At 49.7% G+C, this 18126-nt stretch overlaps 1 protein-coding gene across 2 annotated transcripts in view; it reads right to left on the bottom strand.

The window, feature by feature from the left end:
• GPRIN2 (G protein regulated inducer of neurite outgrowth 2) overlaps positions 1–13766 on the bottom strand; it is a 67097-nt gene extending 53331 nt beyond the window's left edge. Inside the window, exon 1 of one of the 2 annotated variants that reach the window (XM_083146362.1) lies at positions 13590–13766. The gene's annotated coding sequence lies outside the window, so the exon portion shown is untranslated. Of the gene's footprint in view, positions 1–3388; positions 3515–13589 lie in introns of those variants that run through there. The other variant, XM_083146363.1, reaches the window with a different exon arrangement.
• Between the last annotated feature and the right edge of the window lie 4360 nt (positions 13767–18126).

Genomic DNA, 18126 nt, shown 5'->3' with positions numbered 1-18126 from the left:
GGGGGCATATGTGTATCTGGCACTGTGGGGGCATATGTGTATTTGGCACTGTGGGGGCATATGTGTATCTGGCACTGTGGGGCATATGTGTATTTGGCACTGTGGGGGCATATCTGGCACTGTGGGGGCATATGTGTATCTGGCACTGTGGGGGCATATGTGTATCTGGCACTGTGGGGACATATGTGTATCTGGCACTGTGGGGGCATATGTGTCTGGCACTGTGGGGGCATATGTGTATTTGGCACTGTGGGGGCATATGTGTCTCTGGCACTGTGGGGCGTGGCCTATCATAAGGGGCGTTGCCTGTACCATGATTGTATTGTGTACCTGCAGATTGCACATTTTAGCGAACCTTGTAATACCCATTACACATAAAGCCACATGCCGTAATGCCAATTACACATTATGCTGAACACCATGATGCCAGTTACACATTACGCCCAACACTGCGATGCTAATTACTCAATACACCGCACACTGTGATGCTAATTACACATTATGCTGCACACCTTGATGCCCATTACACCCCATACTGTGATGGCAATTACCCAATGCTCCCCACACCGTAATGTCCATTACGCCCCATACCATGATGCCCATTACACCGCACAATGTGATGTCCACAGTGCCAGATATGCCCCCACAGTGCAAGATATTCCGCCACAGTACCAAATACACATATGCCCCCACAGTGCCAGACACAAATGCCGCCACAGTGCCAGATATTCTGCCACAGTGCCAAATACGCATATTCCTCCACAGTGCCAGATATGCCCCCAGAGTGCCAGAGACACATATGCCCCCACAGTGCCAGAGACACATATGCCCCCACAGTGCCAGAGACACATATGCCCCCACAGTGCCAAAGACACATATGCCCCCACAGTGCCAGATATGCCCCCACAGTGCCAGAGACACATATGCCCCCACAGTGCCAGAGACACATATGCCCCCTCAGTGCCAGAGACACATATTCCCCCACAGTGCCAAAGACACATATGCCCCCACAGTGCCAGATATGCCCCCACAGTGCCAGAGACACATATGCCCCCACAGTGCCAGAGACACATATGCCCCCACAGTGCCAAATACACATATGCCCCCACAGTGCCAGACACATATGCCCCCACAGTGCCAGATACACATATGTCCCCACAGTGCCAGATACACATATGCCCCCACAGTGCCAGATACACATATGCCCCCACAGTGCCAGATATGCCCCCACAGTGCCAAATACACATATGCCCCACAGTGCCAGATACACATATGCCCCCACAGTGCCAAATACACATATGCCCCCACAGTGCCAGATACACATATGCCCCCACAGTGCCAAATACACATATGCCCCACTGTGCCAGATACACATATGCCCCCACAGTGCCAAATACATATATGCCCCCACAGTGCCAGATATGCCCCCCACAGTGCCAGATACACATATGCCCCCACACAGTGCCAGATATGCCCCCACACAGTGCCAGATATGCCCCCACACAGTGCCAGATATGCCCCCACACAGTGCCAGATATGCCCCCACACAGTGCCAGATATGCCCCCACAGTGACAGAAACACATATGCTGGGGTGAGGGAGGGGGGGGGGGGAGAGCGCTTACCCACTCGCTAGCTGCGGGCCGTGCTGCGGCTGGATCAGCTTCTCCAGCCCTCCTGCGCTGGCCGCGGCTTCCAGAACACGGCCGCGGCTACAGGAAAATGGCCGTGTTCTGTAAGCCGCGGCCAGTGCAGGAGGGCTGGAGAAGCTGATCCAGCCGCAGCACGGCCCGCAGCCAGTGGGTGGGTAAGCGGCCCGGGGGGCATATGGCACTCTGCCCCCCGGCCCAGCCCGCCCCTGGTCCCCAGCCAGTCACTGAGCCGCAGGCTACTGTGTCAGATACGACTGGATAGCTGCGACGTCGCTCAGCTATCCTGTCCTCTATTGGGCCCGGCGGCTCAGGCTGTCAATCAGCAGCGAACTCGGTCTCGGGATCCGGAGCAATAACACACAGCCTGTCTCCAGGGCTGCCATTAAAGATTTTGGGGCCCCACACAGAATAAGATGGGCCCCTTACCTACCACCCCATCTACCAGAAATAAAACTAAAAACAACCTTGGTGGATGAATTGAGCATACACACTGAATGGTATTGGTGAACAATATCATTCAGTGACATCACAATAACGATATTGAGTGTTCACACTAGGCATTGTTTTTAAACATATGTGCTTGTATGGGGCTTTACACTGTTCATTTATGAAACAATGATGGGAAAAAAATTCTGTTTACACTGAAAAGCATATTTCTCATTCATATCTATATTATATAATGCAAGGGGGTGTTGGCACAGCGCAGGGAAGCCTAGACTAAGGATTAGTCACAGGACAGTGAAAGCTGGACTATAGGGGCACAGATCAGGGAGGGCAGGGCTAGGGGGGCACAGGGCAGGGAAACCAGGGCTAGGGGGGGCATACGCACAGAAAAGGGAAGGCAGGGTTAGGGGGCACAGGGCAAGGAAGGCAGGGCTAGGGGGGCACAGAGAAGGGAAGGCAGGGCTCTGGAGCACAGGGAAGGCAGGGTTAGGGGCGCACAGAGAAGAGAAGGCAGCGCTAGGGGGCACAGGGCAGGGGGTGTTGGCACAGCGCAGGGAATCCTAGACTAAGGGTTAGTCACAGGGCAGGGAACACTGGACTATAGGGGAACAGGGAAGGGAGGATAGGGCAAGGGGGGCATAGAGCAGGGAAAGCAGGGCTAGGGGAGCACAGGGAAGGGAGGAAAGGGCTAGGGGGGCACAGAGCAGGGAAGGCAGGTTTAGGAGGGCACAGAGAAGGCAGTGCTAGGGTGCCCAGGGCAGGAAAGGCAGGGTTAGGGGGGCACACGCAGAGAGAAGGGAAGGCAGGGCTAGGGGAGCACAGGGAAGGGAGGGAATGGCTAGGGGGGCACAGAGCAGGGAAGGCAGAGTTAGGAGGGCACAGAGAAGAGAAGGCAGAGCTAGGGTGCCGAGGGCAGGAAAGGCAGGGTTAGGGGGGCACACGCACAGAGAAGGGAAGGCAGGGCTAGGGGAGCACAGGGAAGGGAGGAAAGGGCTAGGGGGCACAGAGCACGGAAGGCAGGGTTAGGGGGGCACAGAGAAGAGAAGGCAGGGCTATGGGCCACAGGGCAGGGACGGCAGGGCTAGGGGGGCACAGAGAAGGGAAAGCAGGGCTATGGGCCACAGGGCAGGGCTAGGGGGGCACAGAGAAGAGAAGGCAGGCCGGGCTAAGGGGCACAGGGTATGGAAGGCAAGGCTAGGGGGGCACAGGACAGGGAACACTGGAGTAAAGTAGGGCTGTAAGAAGGTATGGCATTGAAGTGCTAGTTCTTTAACAGCCACTTCAGCCAACTTACTTATTTCTCTTGTTGCCATGGGGGTTCCTCCTGCAGCAGAGAGATCATGAAGGAGCCTGCAGGCACACACGGAGAGCTCCTCCCTGCTCCCAGTAATGCTTTGCAGGAGGCAGGTCTCACAGTCACACACAGAGACAGAGCAGACAGCACTGCCTTATGGAGAGGCAGCAGAGTTCTCTGCTGCCACTACAATCAATCTGCTGCTGTCTCTCCCCAGCGGTGTCTCACACAGGGACAGGGAATAATTGCTAGCAACACATAGCTCCCTGGTGCTGCTGTGTGAGATGAAGTTCCTTCTCACACTGCAGTGCACAGCAGCATCAGGGAGCTGTGTGTTGCTAACGATCTTCCTGCCCTCCGGGACATGACAGCCCGACAGCACCCCCCCCCCCCCCCCCCCCCAAATGACGCTGCAGTGGCGTGCATTGTGCACGCAGTGTAGGGCGCTCAAAAAAAATAAGCAGCAGGTTTAGTGGGTGGGGGAAAGAAGTTCCAAACTGTTATACTTACTGATGGTCCCGGCTCCCTCTGCTATGCACAGTGACAGCTACTCCTCTCCGCGCTGGCCACTTACTCTGTGCGCTTCCCAGCTCCTGGCTCCCGGTCACTGCTGCTGCTCTTGCTTCCGCTGCCGCACCACCACGGCTACCCACACAGCCCCGCGCGGTACCGGCATAATGAATGACGTCACAACGTCACGCACTAGGTCCCCGCCCCCGAAAGATCCCGCTCGCGCATGCGCAGTCCATTTTTTTGGTGGAATGGGACAAAAAACGGGAGGAACGGAGGGATTTGCGGGAGAGCGGGAGGAGGATTGAAAAAACGGGAGACTCCCGCTAAATGCGGGAGGGTAGGCAAGTATGGTGCTGCAACTGTGTGATCCCGAATGGCAGGTAACAGTGGCTCCAAATTCTGACTTCCTGCAGCCATGCTGTGTGACCAGAGAAGACTGATAATCATCTGATCAACAAGAAAGACTGCATTTTTTTATGCAGCTGCTCCTGGGAAGCACAAAGCTATAGGTAGGTGTCAATACAAATCCAGGTGGGCGTGCCATCTACATATTATCACACAACCACTGTGAATACATTTGCAGCTACGGTGGCATTAGCTTACATCACTGAATGAGGGCCCTACTGTATGTCTATTTTTTCTGGAATAGTGTTATGTACAACAGCACGTTAAATGGAGGACAACTTACTTGCTTGACTTGTATATAGGATATTATAATGTTTAAAGCATATTTGAATGTCCTTTTAACAATCAACATGTAAGGGGTGTACACACACTGCAATGTACTTTCTATTCATTCGCGATTCAATCCTGATCGAATCGGTATTGAATTGCACAGTGCTGTGTACACAATCGATTTAGACTATATAGTACAGATCTGTACTCTATAGTCTTGCTTGCAGAGCCTATTTTTCTATTTGATTTCGATGCTGCGCATCAGGATTAAATGGAAATTGAATGCATTCAATTTGATTTTGCTTATCGGAGCAATATAGAATAGAAAAAAACGACAAAATCAAACTGTGTGTAGGCCCTAGTACACTAACCTAAAAAAAGTTAAAAAGGAATAAGGCCACATCCCCTTAATTGAGAAAGAGTGCCCTAGTTTTTGTATTGTGTTATTTTCCTTCATTACTTCTGTACTTTATTAGTGCATGCTATCAGCATATGTCGGACAACTGTATCTACAATGTAAAGCAATTGCACATAAGTTGTAGAACTTGTGGTTAACTTTACATGTGGAGCAAATGTCAATTTATTTATGTCACTTTATTTGGGATATTTGAACAATTGTGTATACATAATGTGCTTAAATAAAAAAAACAACGCAGTGGCTAGGATAGACATGGAGTGACTTAAACTGAATAGCTGGGTGGGACCAGGACGTAGCATGTGACATGGTCAGCCAATGGCTAGGGCTCTGAGTTTGTTAGCTTTTAGGTTAATACAGCAGGAGTGGGGAGGAGTCTCTCTCTTCTCCTGGAAAATTCGCGGCAGGGGTACTGCACGCGGCGGGCGCCGGTCTGCTGACAGCGCCCGTCGCGCTGCAACAGCAGAGGCTAACCAGGAGGATCCTCCTGAAGCCTCTGCTAGCAGCCACAGAGGTCGTGCCCGGCGGCCATTAGACGCCGCCGCCGGTGCTCGATCCAAAATGGCGGCCGGTCCCAGCCGTTCTCGCGGACGGCGGGGGTCAGGCTCAGGGGGCAGTAGGCCTCAAGCGCAGGTCCCTGGGTCTCCTTACGCTGAGCTAGGGACTGATCCTGGGTATCATGAGGCTGACTATGAATTTTATGATGAGGAGGCTGGGCCCGCCCCAGACCCGGAAACCCCTTTCTACAGCTATAGGCCGTCTTGGGAGGGGGGTAGCATGTATCAGAGGGGTGAGCCTGCTGGCACCCCTGTTAGGGGCGCGCGCAGGGGGGCGGCTCAGGGCCGCAGCAGCCAACAGGGTTCCTCGGCAGGGCAGGGAAGGGGCAGCAGGGTTAGGCAGGTCCCTGGGACTTTTGACCCGGCCTTGCTGTCCGCTGCCCTTTCTTCAGTGGCAGGGGCACTAGCCCCTCTAGTGGAGGAGGAACCGGAGGGACCCTCAGGGTCACGCCCAGGCAGGCGGGGATCTTCAATCAAAGGGCAGCAGATCCCGGGCTGTGCGGAATTTGTCCGGGCTTTTGGTGGGGTCAACACCCCGGCCCCAGGTGGTCGCCGGGTATCCCCCAGGGAACCCAGCGTTCATAGTGCACATAACAGGCGTCAGCGGGCTGGTGGCCGACGCGAGTGGCCCTCCCGGCCCGTGTTCATTGTTTCCTCAGATGCTGACGAGGCGGAGGGCGACGAAGCCGGCAGAGGCAGGGCCGAAGATGACACAGATGAGGAGGATGTCACATGGGCTGCGCAGCCAGAGGACACAGGTGATGAATCTACTGATGGGGGGAAATCTGATTCTTTGGTGGGCTCTTCAACAGTGGGGTCAGGCTCTACTCGCCATTCCTCCTCCTCTTCTTCCTCCTCGGCAGGAGGCTCAGAAGGGGGTAGCGCGAAGAAGGCGCGTAAGCGTGCGGCCAAATATGCGAAGAAAGAGGCGGGCCGTCAAGCTCTCAGTGGCAAGCGTAAGCGCAGTGCAGCCTTGTCTAGGAGGGAACGAAAACGCAGGAACCTTCCTGGGGTGGTACACTGCGACTACACGGCAGTGGTCAGGGGTCTGCGCGAGAGTTGCAGGGCTAAAATTCAAAAAGGAGAATTTGTGGACCTTTTTGGCCTCACTGATGAGTCTAAGAAGGCCTTCAAGGCAGCCAAAGCAAAAGGTGGCATAGGGGCGGAAGCATTTCGCTCATACGACAACTGGCTAGCGGGTTTCTGTGTATTCGCGGCTTGCTACCTCGAGGATAGGCCCGACGAGCATATGAATATAATTCGCTATATTCATATGGTCCATGATATGTATAGGACGAACGGGGGCGTCGCATGGAGGACATATGATGAACAGTTCAGGCGCAAGCAGGACTGTTTGCATATTATGGATTTTGGCTGCAAGGATGTAGAAGTGTGGATGGGTTTGACTAGGGCCTATGCTGAGACTGTGGAGGCGGCTCGCCCGGTTACCACAGTCCCCGCTGCTCCCGCAGCTCAGCATCGGCCAGCGGGTGAAGTGGTACCTCACAAGCGCCCCGCTACAGGGGGGAGCAGGCCATTCAACCCTGCAGCAGCAAAAGGGAAGTGCTATGCATTCAACAACTCCTTTTGCAGCCAGGGACAGCGATGCCGGTACAAGCATATATGCATTACTTGTTCCGGTAACCATTCCGCCTCCCATTGCTTTCGAGGTGGCCGCCCCTCTAGAGGGGCGGTTGCTTCAGCAACATCCAGGCCCGCGGCATCCGCAAATGCTAGATAGAGCGGCCACTCCGGTTCGGGTACAAGCCATGGTCCCTTGGCTTAACCGGTACCCGGATAAGGAGGCAGCCAGCTTTATTAAAGAAGGTTTTACCCACGGTTTCCGTCTTCCCATTTCGGGGGAAGTTTTGGGGGGTACGTTTAGGAACCTCCAGTCAGCGCGTTCGCTGGCGTCTGTTTTGCAAGAAAAGGTGGGCAAGGAGCTACGATTGGGTCGCATGGCCGGGCCTTTTCCGGCCCCTCCCCTACCAAACTTGGTGATTTCACCTGTGGGGGTGGTGCCGAAGAAGACCCCCGGGAAGTATAGGCTCATACAGCACTTGTCTTATCCGGTGGGTTCCTCAGTAAATGACTCCATACCTCCAGAATCTTGCTCAGTGGTGTATCAATCATTCGATGAAGCCCTTGCCATGGTTCGAGGGTTCGGGTTCGGGGCGCTGCTAGCCAAAATCGATGTGGAATCGGCCTTCAGGCTTCTCCCCCTGCACCCCGATGCGTTTAGGTACATGGGCTTCCGCATCGGAGACGAGTACTTCATCGACAAATGCTTGCCGATGGGGTGCTCCGTATCCTGTGCCTTTTTCGAGAGGTTCAGTACCTTCTTGCATTGGTGCGTTGAAAGGTCGGCCAGGGTGAGAGGGATCGCTCACTACCTGGACGATTTCTTATGCGTGGGCCCTGCGGGCTCCAGCCAGTGCTCTTCTTTATTACACCACGCCCGTTCTGTCTTCCAGCTATTTGGCGTGCCCATTGCGGAAGACAAAACGGAAGGGCCGGTAACCACGTTGTCATTCTTAGGAATTGAAATCGATACAGTAAGGGGTCATTGCTGCCTACCTCTGGATAAGGTTAACAAGCTGAAAGAGGCTGTTGCTGACTGCTGCGCGTCAAGGAAGATCACGTTGCGCCAGGCGCAGTCCCTTTTAGGTCAGCTTAATTTTGCATGCAGGGTTATTCCAATGGGTCGCCTGTTCTGCCGCAAGCTGGAGAGGGCAACCACCGGGGTATTACGAGCGCACCATTTTGTGCGTTTGTCAGCCGAAATCAGACGGGACCTGTCGGTCTGGTCAGATTTTCTGGAAGAGTTTAACGGTATTCGCATTTGGCTGACCCCGGTGCTTGACAACTCCAGGTTGCAGCTGTACACCGACGCCGCCGGTTCAACCGGCTTTGGGTGTTTCCTAGAAGGTAGCTGGTGCGCGCAGGCTTGGCCGACAGCATGGTTTGCAGAGGGGCTTACAAAGGACATGCTGCTGCTCGAGCTGTTTCCAATCATGGTAGCCATGGAGATATGGGGCAGGCGATTAGCGAACCACAGCGTACTCTTTTGGTCTGACAATTTCAGCACTGTGCATGCAATTAATAATCAGAAAGCGAAATCCTTGCTGGTATTAAGAGTCCTGGCGCAGCTTTTCCTTCAATGTCTCCGCTACAACATTCTGTTCAAAGCCAAGCACGTGCCAGGTACACAGAATGAGGTAGCGGATGCGCTATCACGCTTTCAATGGGATCGTTTTAGGGAACTTGCTCCTGATGCTGATGCTGTCGGGGTCTCGTGCCCACTTTATGTTTGGCAGGTCATCGGGCCGGATTGGAGGACCTAGCTGAGCTATCCGTGGCGCCTGCTACCCTCAGAACGTACCAGCAAGCGTGGTCGGAATGGGAGGCTTTTTCTGGAAGCGCTGGGCAGCAAGGTAGGCGCGGTCAAAGGCTGTTGCTTTCTTTTGTATGGCAGCTTTACAAGGCAGGTAAATCAAGGGCAGTGGCTGCGCGCTACCTTGCAGGGATATCCTTCTTCGCGCAACTGAAAGGCGTACAGGACTTTACCAAGTGCTTCCTAGTACGTAGGGCCATGAAGGGCTGGTCGCGTCTGGCGCCAGCCGCCCCTGACTCTAGGCGACCCATCCATTTTTCTCTGTTATTATCCCTTTTGAGTAAGGTTGAAGTAGTGGCTGAGTCCGCGTTTGAGACACTGTTATTTACCCTAGGTTTTGCAGTGGCGTTCCACGGAGCTTCTCGGGTATTAGAGTTAGTTTCCCCTGCTAAGGATAAAGTTGCTTCGCTGCTAGTTTCAGATATACGCATAGAGAAGGAGGTTATGTGGTGTAGGGTTAGAAAGTCAAAAACTGACCAGGCAGCTAAAGGAGTGTGGGTGCAGCTGGGCGCGGTGATACCTACATCGGCATGCCCCGTTGCGCTAGCAGAGCGTTATGCCTTGGTGAGGCCCAGCATAGGCGAATCTTGGCTGGTGCACTATGACGGCTCTCCGCTCACGAGGTATCAGTTTAGTTGGATGATGCGCAAATGCCTGGCTGAGCTGGGTTTGTGTCCCGAGGAGTTTGGCACCCACTCCTTTAGAATCGGCGCCGCAACTACAGCTGCGGGCTCTGGCTGGTCAGTTAGGGACATTAAAATGCTAGGGCGTTGGCGCTCCGCGACCTACCGGAAGTATATTCGCCCCAACCTCATGGTCTAATGTCTGTGCGTATGTATTGAAAGCTGAGCGGCTGTAATCCTGTGTTACCCCTACCCAACTTATTCCTACTCGGGGATTAGCTACGCTCTGTTGTTGGGCCAGCGTCCGGAGTTTTCACGCTTTTTTACCTGACCTGACGGACTGAATTCGGCTTATTCCAATTCGGCTAATTCGGCACCAATTAAGAGTCCCTCAGCAGGTCTTGACGTTTTTTCTCCGGCCGAGTAATCCCCCGTTTCCCTTTACCCATCCATTACCCTTACCTACCAATGTATGTCTCTTACCCTCTGTATCCAGGAGTGACTTCAATTAGAATTGAAGTAGTTCTATGCACCAAATTTGTGCACCTACCCAAATTATTTTTCTTTTGGCAGACCCTCCTAAAATGTACCTGTGAGTTGATTAAACCTGATTAAATTAAGTAGAGCATTATCTAATCACCCCTTTAAATAATTTTCCCCATAGGTTTGGGCAACGACAAATTCAAAATATGGATAGTGGGCCACTCCTTCGTGTTCTGGGCGGCCAGACTGGTGTCAACGGGCAGTGGGCCCATCTTTATGTGCTCCAACATGATAAGGTGGTTGGGAGAAAGAGGAATGTCCTGGCGCAAGCTAAGGGCCTTCCTCCTGATGCAGGTGAGATGGTTTGGATTGCCCGAAATATTGGTGATCCATTTGGGTGGAAACGATCTTGGGAAAATGTCCCAGTTGGAGCTGAGAGCGTTGATTTTGTATGACCTGGCTGCTATAAAGGAGGCATGGCCCTCTTGCTTTATAATCTGGTCATTTGTTATCCCTAGGTTGTGTTGGACGGGTGCCAGGGATTGTAAGGCCATAGACGAATCCAGAAAGAAATTGAACTCCGCTGTAGCAAAGTGGGTGCTGGGGGTAGGGGGCGCCATTGTCCCGCACGAACGTATTAGGTTTAGGTATCACCAGCTCTACAGACCCGATGGAGTTCACTTAGTTAAGGAGGGTCTGGTTATGTTCATCGAGGATATTTTGACGGTTTTAGATTCAATTGTTTAGTTTGGTGGCGGGGCGGGATCACCGGGAGCGGTGCCCCCGCTTTGGCGGGAAAGAACGGCAAGTTAGGAGTTGTTAGGCGTTTGTTGTTTGAAGTTTATGACGTATTTGGTATCTTGTGGTGCGCTTGCCCCTCATTGGCTTAGGCCTTTGCTAGATTACCCGACCGGGGATAGCAAGCCCACCCGGCTGGGTGGGCGGCCAATGTGTGGGTTGAGTGGAGACCGTTTTCCTTTGTTAGGCCAAATTACGTATGTTTGGTTTGGGGGTGGAGATTAATAATAGCCGTTCTTTCTTGGCCACCATTTAAAATAAAATCAAAATAAAATAAAAAACTTAAAAATAAAAATTATAAAAATTAAAATAAAAAACAAAACAAAAATCTTTAAAAGAATAAAATTTAGTTTAAAAAATTATTTCTTCAATAAATTTCAGCTAACAAATTTCTGCCAAACCATGTCTCCGTGTCTTCATTTCTTCATAGAGTGTTAAGATTACATATGTCAACAATAACATGCAAGTGTCACACATCCGCTATTGCAAGGTTTAAAACAACGCAGTGGCTAGGATAGACATGGAGTGACTTAAACTGAATAGCTGGGTGGGACCAGGACGTAGCATGTGACATGGTCAGCCAATGGCTAGGGCTCTGAGTTTGTTAGCTTTTAGGTTAATACAGCAGGAGTGGGGAGGAGTCTCCCTCTTCTCCTGGAAAATTCCCCACCCTCCCGTCCCTTTTAGTTCTGGGGTTTGAGGATAATGGGGTATTTTAATCGCATTAGCTGTTAGGCGGGAAAGAACGGCAAGTTAGGAGTTGTTAGGCGTTTGTTGTTTGAAGTTTATGACGTATTTGGTATCTTGTGGTGCGCTTGCCCCTCATTGGCTTAGGCCTTTGCTAGATTACCCGACCGGGGATAGCAAGCCCACCCGGCTGGGTGGGCGGCCAATGTGTGGGTTGAGTGGAGACCGTTTTCCTTTGTTAGGCCAAATTACGTATGTTTGGTTTGGGGGTGGAGATTAATAATAGCCGTTCTTTCTTGGCCACCATTTAAAATAAAATCAAAATAAAATAAAAAACTTAAAAATAAAAATTATAAAAATTAAAATAAAAAACAAAACAAAAATCTTTAAAAGAATAAAATTTAGTTTAAAAAATTATTTCTTCAATAAATTTCAGCTAACAAATTTCTGCCAAACCATGTCTCCGTGTCTTCATTTCTTCATAGAGTGTTAAGATTACATATGTCAACAATAACATGCAAGGGTCACACATCCGCTATTGCAAGGTTTATATATACTGTATATATATTTTTCAAAAAGCGTAAAACTGATCTAATGTATTAGTTAAATAGTTTGCATTTCAGAACATAGTAATAAAGTACACAAGATGGAAAAACTATTAGATTTAAATCAGTTTTGTTTTAAATGCAGCTTTCCACAAGCATCCATAGGACACTGGGTTCATGAGTACATTTACATAACCCTAACATGCAAATCTAATAACACGCAAGGTAAAGTAAAACACAGTGACAACATCAGTCTCACATAACTCAAACATAATAAACAATAACATTTATTTGAGATATGTGTGTGTGTGTATATATATATATACATATATATAATACCCCTTTCACATCGCACTTTTAAAACGGTATATTGCCGTTTTTTTTCCATTTTAAAACGTTTAAGGCTGCAATGTGAAAGTGCCAGAGTTGATTTACCGGTTAAAGTTAACCGGTATTTCGACACGGTTAAAAAGGAGAGTCCTACACGGTTCAAAGCCATTTTTTTGGCAGTTTGAACAGCTCTATTTCAATGGCTTGAAACGTGTCCCTTGGGGGTTAAACGGGTTGAATGTTTGAATGGTATTAAATGATTTTTAAAACGGTTTTCACCTGCAATGTGAAAGGTCTCAAGGCTCAGACCCGTTTTAAATTCCCATTTAAGAATACCGTGTCATTACCCATTTCTGCAATGTGAAAGCAGTATAAATGTCTCTTTCCAATGCACTCTCAGTATTCCTTTGTATCCACTGCTGGGGTGCTTCCAAACGGCTAGTATACAAGTCCAAGGACAAGGCACTCACCAGACTTTTTAGTTAATTAAAGATACTTTTTATTCTTTAAAAAGACTGCATAGTTCCTCCAACGTTTCGGACCCCCACAGGGCCCTTAGTCATGGCACAGTCCATCAAAAGAGACCCAGGTAGCGAATGGCTGCCTGCCCATCCATATGCAAAATACTTTGGGGTAAATTTACTAAGATGGGAGTTCTATTGAAGATGGAATGTTGCCCATAGCAACCAATCAGATTCTACTTCTAATTAATTTAGCACGTTCTAGGAGATAATGGATCTGATTGGTTGCTATGGCCAACATCCCATCTTCAATAGAACTCCCAGTCAGTAATTTTACCCCTTTGACTTTGTTTATATAATAGTGTACTCTTTGTTGCAAATAGTGTGTGACAAGAACTCAGTGTGTATACAATGTGTGCATATTAGATAATTAGGACTCCAGCTGTGCCACTTCTTACATATATATGGACCTAGCTGTATACCAATAAATATATTATACAGTAGAATATGCAGAGACTGTAGCTGCAACATAAAAAAAAGATCAGTAAAACAGATGGAAATAAAAGAACATCCATCTGTTCAATTCTTGAGAGAAGACACAGAACGCAGCACAGTTAATGTCAAACAGTGATTTGTCAGCACCAAAGGGTTGATCAGTTTGTACAGTGTACATCTGAGACTGATTAACCTCTGCTTGCTTACAATGATAGTTGTCCTTACCTTGAAGTTTTAGTGATGATACAACAGAGCCAGCAAGGGAGATGTCCCTCTGATACAGTGATATTCTGTGTGACAGCTGGAGCAGTGTTCCTGAGGGTGTTCTGATAGAGGAATACAGGGGGGAGTGAGTCTCAGGCTGAGCTTCCACAGGTGGCCAATGTGCCTCCTCTCCCACCCTCTTCTCTCTGCATGGCAGGGAACAAGAAGATAGTATAACAGGAGGAGGGAGATAAGCCTAAATCTCATCTGATTACAGGGAGGAGCATAGAATAAAGACAAGAGGGCACATGAGCAAGGTGCAGGGAACAAAAGGAGTTTGGATGTCAAAGGGGGAGAGGTTCTGTATAAAACCTTTGATTTCAAAGAACAATTATCCCATTAGCTATTTAATCAACTTCTGCCTGTAATTTATCAAGTATGTCTAAAGAAAGCATTAGAGGTATATCATTCAGATTCTAGTTACAATACAGAATATCTTGTCATTTTCAATATACAGTAAAAGTGTAACAGGCTGTCCTCCACCATACATGCCATCATACCAATACCTCATAACAATACTTCTCTCTGGATTGCCTCATCCTTTCCGTGTAAGCCAGCATGGGACTTCAGACCTGAGGGGACATCACACTGACCCGATTTGGGAAAAAAGCACCCGCCATGGGGCAGCGCTATCCGTGCATGTGCAGACCCCCAGTACCCAGCTCAGCACATCACAGGGATGGACTCCTTTCAGTGCCCTGTTCCTTCAAGCAGGGGATGATACATCCCGCCATTAGGATCACATTTTACAATGCGATCCTGGCCGGTAATATTCCGCCCAGATCGCATTGTAAATGAAATCAATGATAAATGGGCAAGTTAGTGAGCAAATTGTCCATTTTTGCAGATGACACTAAACTAAATCAACCAAAATGACAATGCCAGATCCACCAAAAATACAATGACAGTGCCGGTTTCCTGAAAGCTCACAGACAATGTCTAGGTCGACAATGATCAACAAATGAAATTGTCAACATGAGCGTTTCATTATTATTCTGGACTTTTTTAAATCTGGGAAGGCGGAGCTGCTGTTTTAATCCTGGCTCTAACAGTCCATGGGCACGATGCAGGGCGGGTAATCTCTGGCTGTGCACATGGAGGGTGGTCGGGGGCACACCTGGACCACTGCTGAGGTCACCACAGAGTGACCAGCCCTTTGTCCTCTTCCTTGGACAGCCATATGTCACAGTCACTGACCCTCTCCTTCCCTGGCATGGGCCCATGACACTGAGTGCGTGTGTGACTGCAGAGCTGCTATTGTAAACCTGGTCCTAACAGTCTGTGGGTGTTATACAGGCCGGGTAATGTCAGTGTTTGTGGAACCTAGCCAGTCCCCTGCTGTTATGGCTGCAATACTTTCACTCAGTCCCCACTGGCCACCATGTTATTGTGGGCACCTGCATACAGGTCACTATATGTACATGTAATGTGATCCTTATGTAACTCTTCCCATGCTATATAATCTCTATGGCTGATTGTATGAGTGTAATATTACACAGCACATCACATTTTCTCTCGCACTGCAAACAATGGGCAGATATATTAAGCCTGGATAAGAGATAAACTGGACATAAAGTGGAGATAAATTACAAGGAGATAAAGCACCAGCTAATGAACTGTGGGGCAGATGTATTAAGCCTGGTGAAGTGATAAAGTGGAGATAAAGTGGAAGGAAATAACGCACCAGCCAATCAACTCCCAGCTGTCATTTTCAAACACAGTTGATTGGCTGGCGATTTATCTCCTTCCACTTTACTTTCACTTTATCACTACTTTATCTTGTTTCCAGGCTTAATACATCTGCTTCCATGTTTGAAAATGACAGTTGGGAGTTGATTGGCTGGTGCTTTATCTCTTTTCACTTTATCTCCACTTTATATCCAGTTTATCTCTTGTTTAGGCTTAATACATCTGGCCCAATGTGTCAGTAAGGTACAGGGGCGGATCTACACTTTTCTTCTAAGGGAGGCGGTTTACTGTTTAATGTTGAACCTCCCCCCTCCAGTCCTTACCTCTCCATCATACTCTCCAATAATTCCAAATACAAAATCGGTACAGACCAGGGGGTGTGGCCATTTGTAAAGGGGGTGTGGTCCATGAGCCCCGGCTTTTGTGTCCTCCTACCCGCTGGTCCCCGCTCACCTGAATTTCCTTGACTCGGCTCCCAGGTCATGTTGAGCCGGTGCGTGGGGTCAGGGCTCCAATCCAACCGTCCAGCCCGAAGAGGGCATGTAGGTCCCGGCTGCAAGAGGGGAGAGGGCGCTTGGAGGGTGGAGCAGCTCGCACATGCCGCCCCTCACAGTGGGGTTTTCAGGTGTCATGGTGGCGCCCGGGTCCTGGAGACAGTTTCTGGCCACTGTGTGGAGGTGAAATCCCGGGGTGAGTGCGGCAGCCTCTCCCGGACATGGGGAAGGTGCACGCCCGGGTGTCCATCAACCTGGTTCTCTCCTTAAGCAGGGGGAGGCGGGCCTGCCCGTGCCCCACCGCTGTGCACCCTGGGAGATGTAGTCCTGGCCAGCCGCTCCCCCACACTCCCTGGGGAGCAGTGAACTACATCTCCCAGAGTCCTTCAGCGAGGGATTTTAAAAAAATCGGTACAATTGGTACAGTTAAATTTAGCCGGCACAGACTGTACTGTACCGGCTAAATCGGTTGGAGGGTATGAGAGACTTGAATAAACTGGAGGGCTGGGCAGCTAAATGGAAGATGAGGTTTAACATACTGTAGATAAATGTAAGGTTATGCATTTAGGGACCAAAACAGGCATGCTATCTATAAATGATATGGGGTTAATATAGGGGAGAAGGATTTCAGGGTGCTCATTGACAGTAGATTGAGTGATAGTGCTCAAAAGCTGCAAGAGCAAATAAAGTATTAGCATGCATAAAAAGGGGCATAGATGCAAGGGTAGACAGTGTCATTTTGACAGTATTTCAATTGTGGGTTCTGTCTTATCTTGAATAAATCATAGTGCTGGGCACCAATCCATAAAAAAAGACATTGTGGGACTAGAAAGGATTCAGAGAAGGGCAACAACATTGGTAAAGGGTAACTAAACTTTTTCCCACAAGAACTGTACATGGGCAGATTATCACTCCCTAAGGATAGAGGAGAGGACGTTTCACAACCAGCAAAGGAAGGGTAGTTAACATATGGAATGCACTGCCAGGGAAGGTTGTGATGGCGGACTCAATTTATATTTTTAAGAAAGGATTAAACAATTTTTTAGTAGGAAAGGGTATCCATGGTTACAACCGTTAATTCAAATGTATAGTAGTGGACCCAGAGAGAAAAAGGACTGCCATCTTGGGTCATGAGCATAGGCGAATCTAGGGGGTGGTCCGGGGGTGCACCTATTAGCCCATTTTGTGGCTGAGGGATGGGGCTTTCCAACGAGCCCAGCTCCGTGTCTCTAGCCCCCTGGGAACCGGAGATACTGCCAGGCAAAGCTGGAACGTTTTCCCTATAGGATAACATGGGACCCGCTAATTCCAACCCCCTTCCAGTTCAATGGCTGCCAGTTCCCCCTTCGGCATCACTGAAGCTCGAGGTTGATCTCAGTCGAACCCAAATCGCTGGGCCTTCAATCTGATACCAGGCTGGATCCATATGGGTTAATTGGTTCCAGGGATATTGAGGTTAAACTGTTTTTTTCCATTTCTTAAATGTCATTTCATGACTGTTCATGTTCTTTGAGGGCAGATTTCTCTGGAACCAAACAGCCCAGTTTCACGGGACCAAAATCATTCGAAGCCAACTCAAAAAGTTCTTCAATATGATACTGGTCTCATGTAAATGGGTCAGTTGGTTCCGAAGATATAGCTGGTTGGTTAAAGGGGGGTAGGGAGAGGGGAGTGGTTGTCTCTCAACCCTCACACCAGAAAATGCACTAGGCTGGTGTATAAGGGGTCAGCCTGGGAATGTCCCTGCATTATCCTGGGACCATATTCCCTGGTAAATCCCTGCATTTTCTGTTGTGAAAGGGGTATTATTTCAAACAGCCGTGACCTGCACTGCTCTGAATACAGCCGGGCAGCCCCCTGCTCTCTGCCCAGCTGTCAATGACTGTCACCCCTGCAGCTTCTGCTCCAATTCTTCTCCCCGCTTTCACCTCAGCCCATCGTCCCCCCCTTTAATCATGTGGTGCCGGCGCCCGGGGTTCTCCCCCAACGTCACGCACTACAACAGCGCGCACAATATTTCAAATGTCCACTCGGCTAGAGGGGACACCAGGAGGGGAGTGGTAGCGTGCTTTGCGCTGCGCTCTGCTTTTTTCCCCATAGAAGCAGCTGCACCGCTCTCTATCTCTCCCTGCAGCAGCAGCAAAGGCTCATATAAAAATTTAAAGTGGCACTTTTGGGGGCATTGCTTAAGGGACGCTACAAGTGGCGGTATGTGGGGGCATTACGCATAATGTGTGGCTTAATGTGTAAGGGGCATTATGTGTGCAGCATCATGTGTAAGGGGCATTATGTGTGCAGCATCATGTGTAAGGGGC

The sequence above is a fragment of the Crinia signifera genome, chromosome 6 (genome assembly GCF_055691185.1).
Source record: "Crinia signifera chromosome 6, ASM5569118v1, whole genome shotgun sequence".
In the NCBI taxonomy this organism is placed as follows: Eukaryota; Metazoa; Chordata; class Amphibia; order Anura; family Myobatrachidae; genus Crinia; species Crinia signifera.
This window is presented reverse-complemented; position numbering and strand designations above follow the sequence as displayed.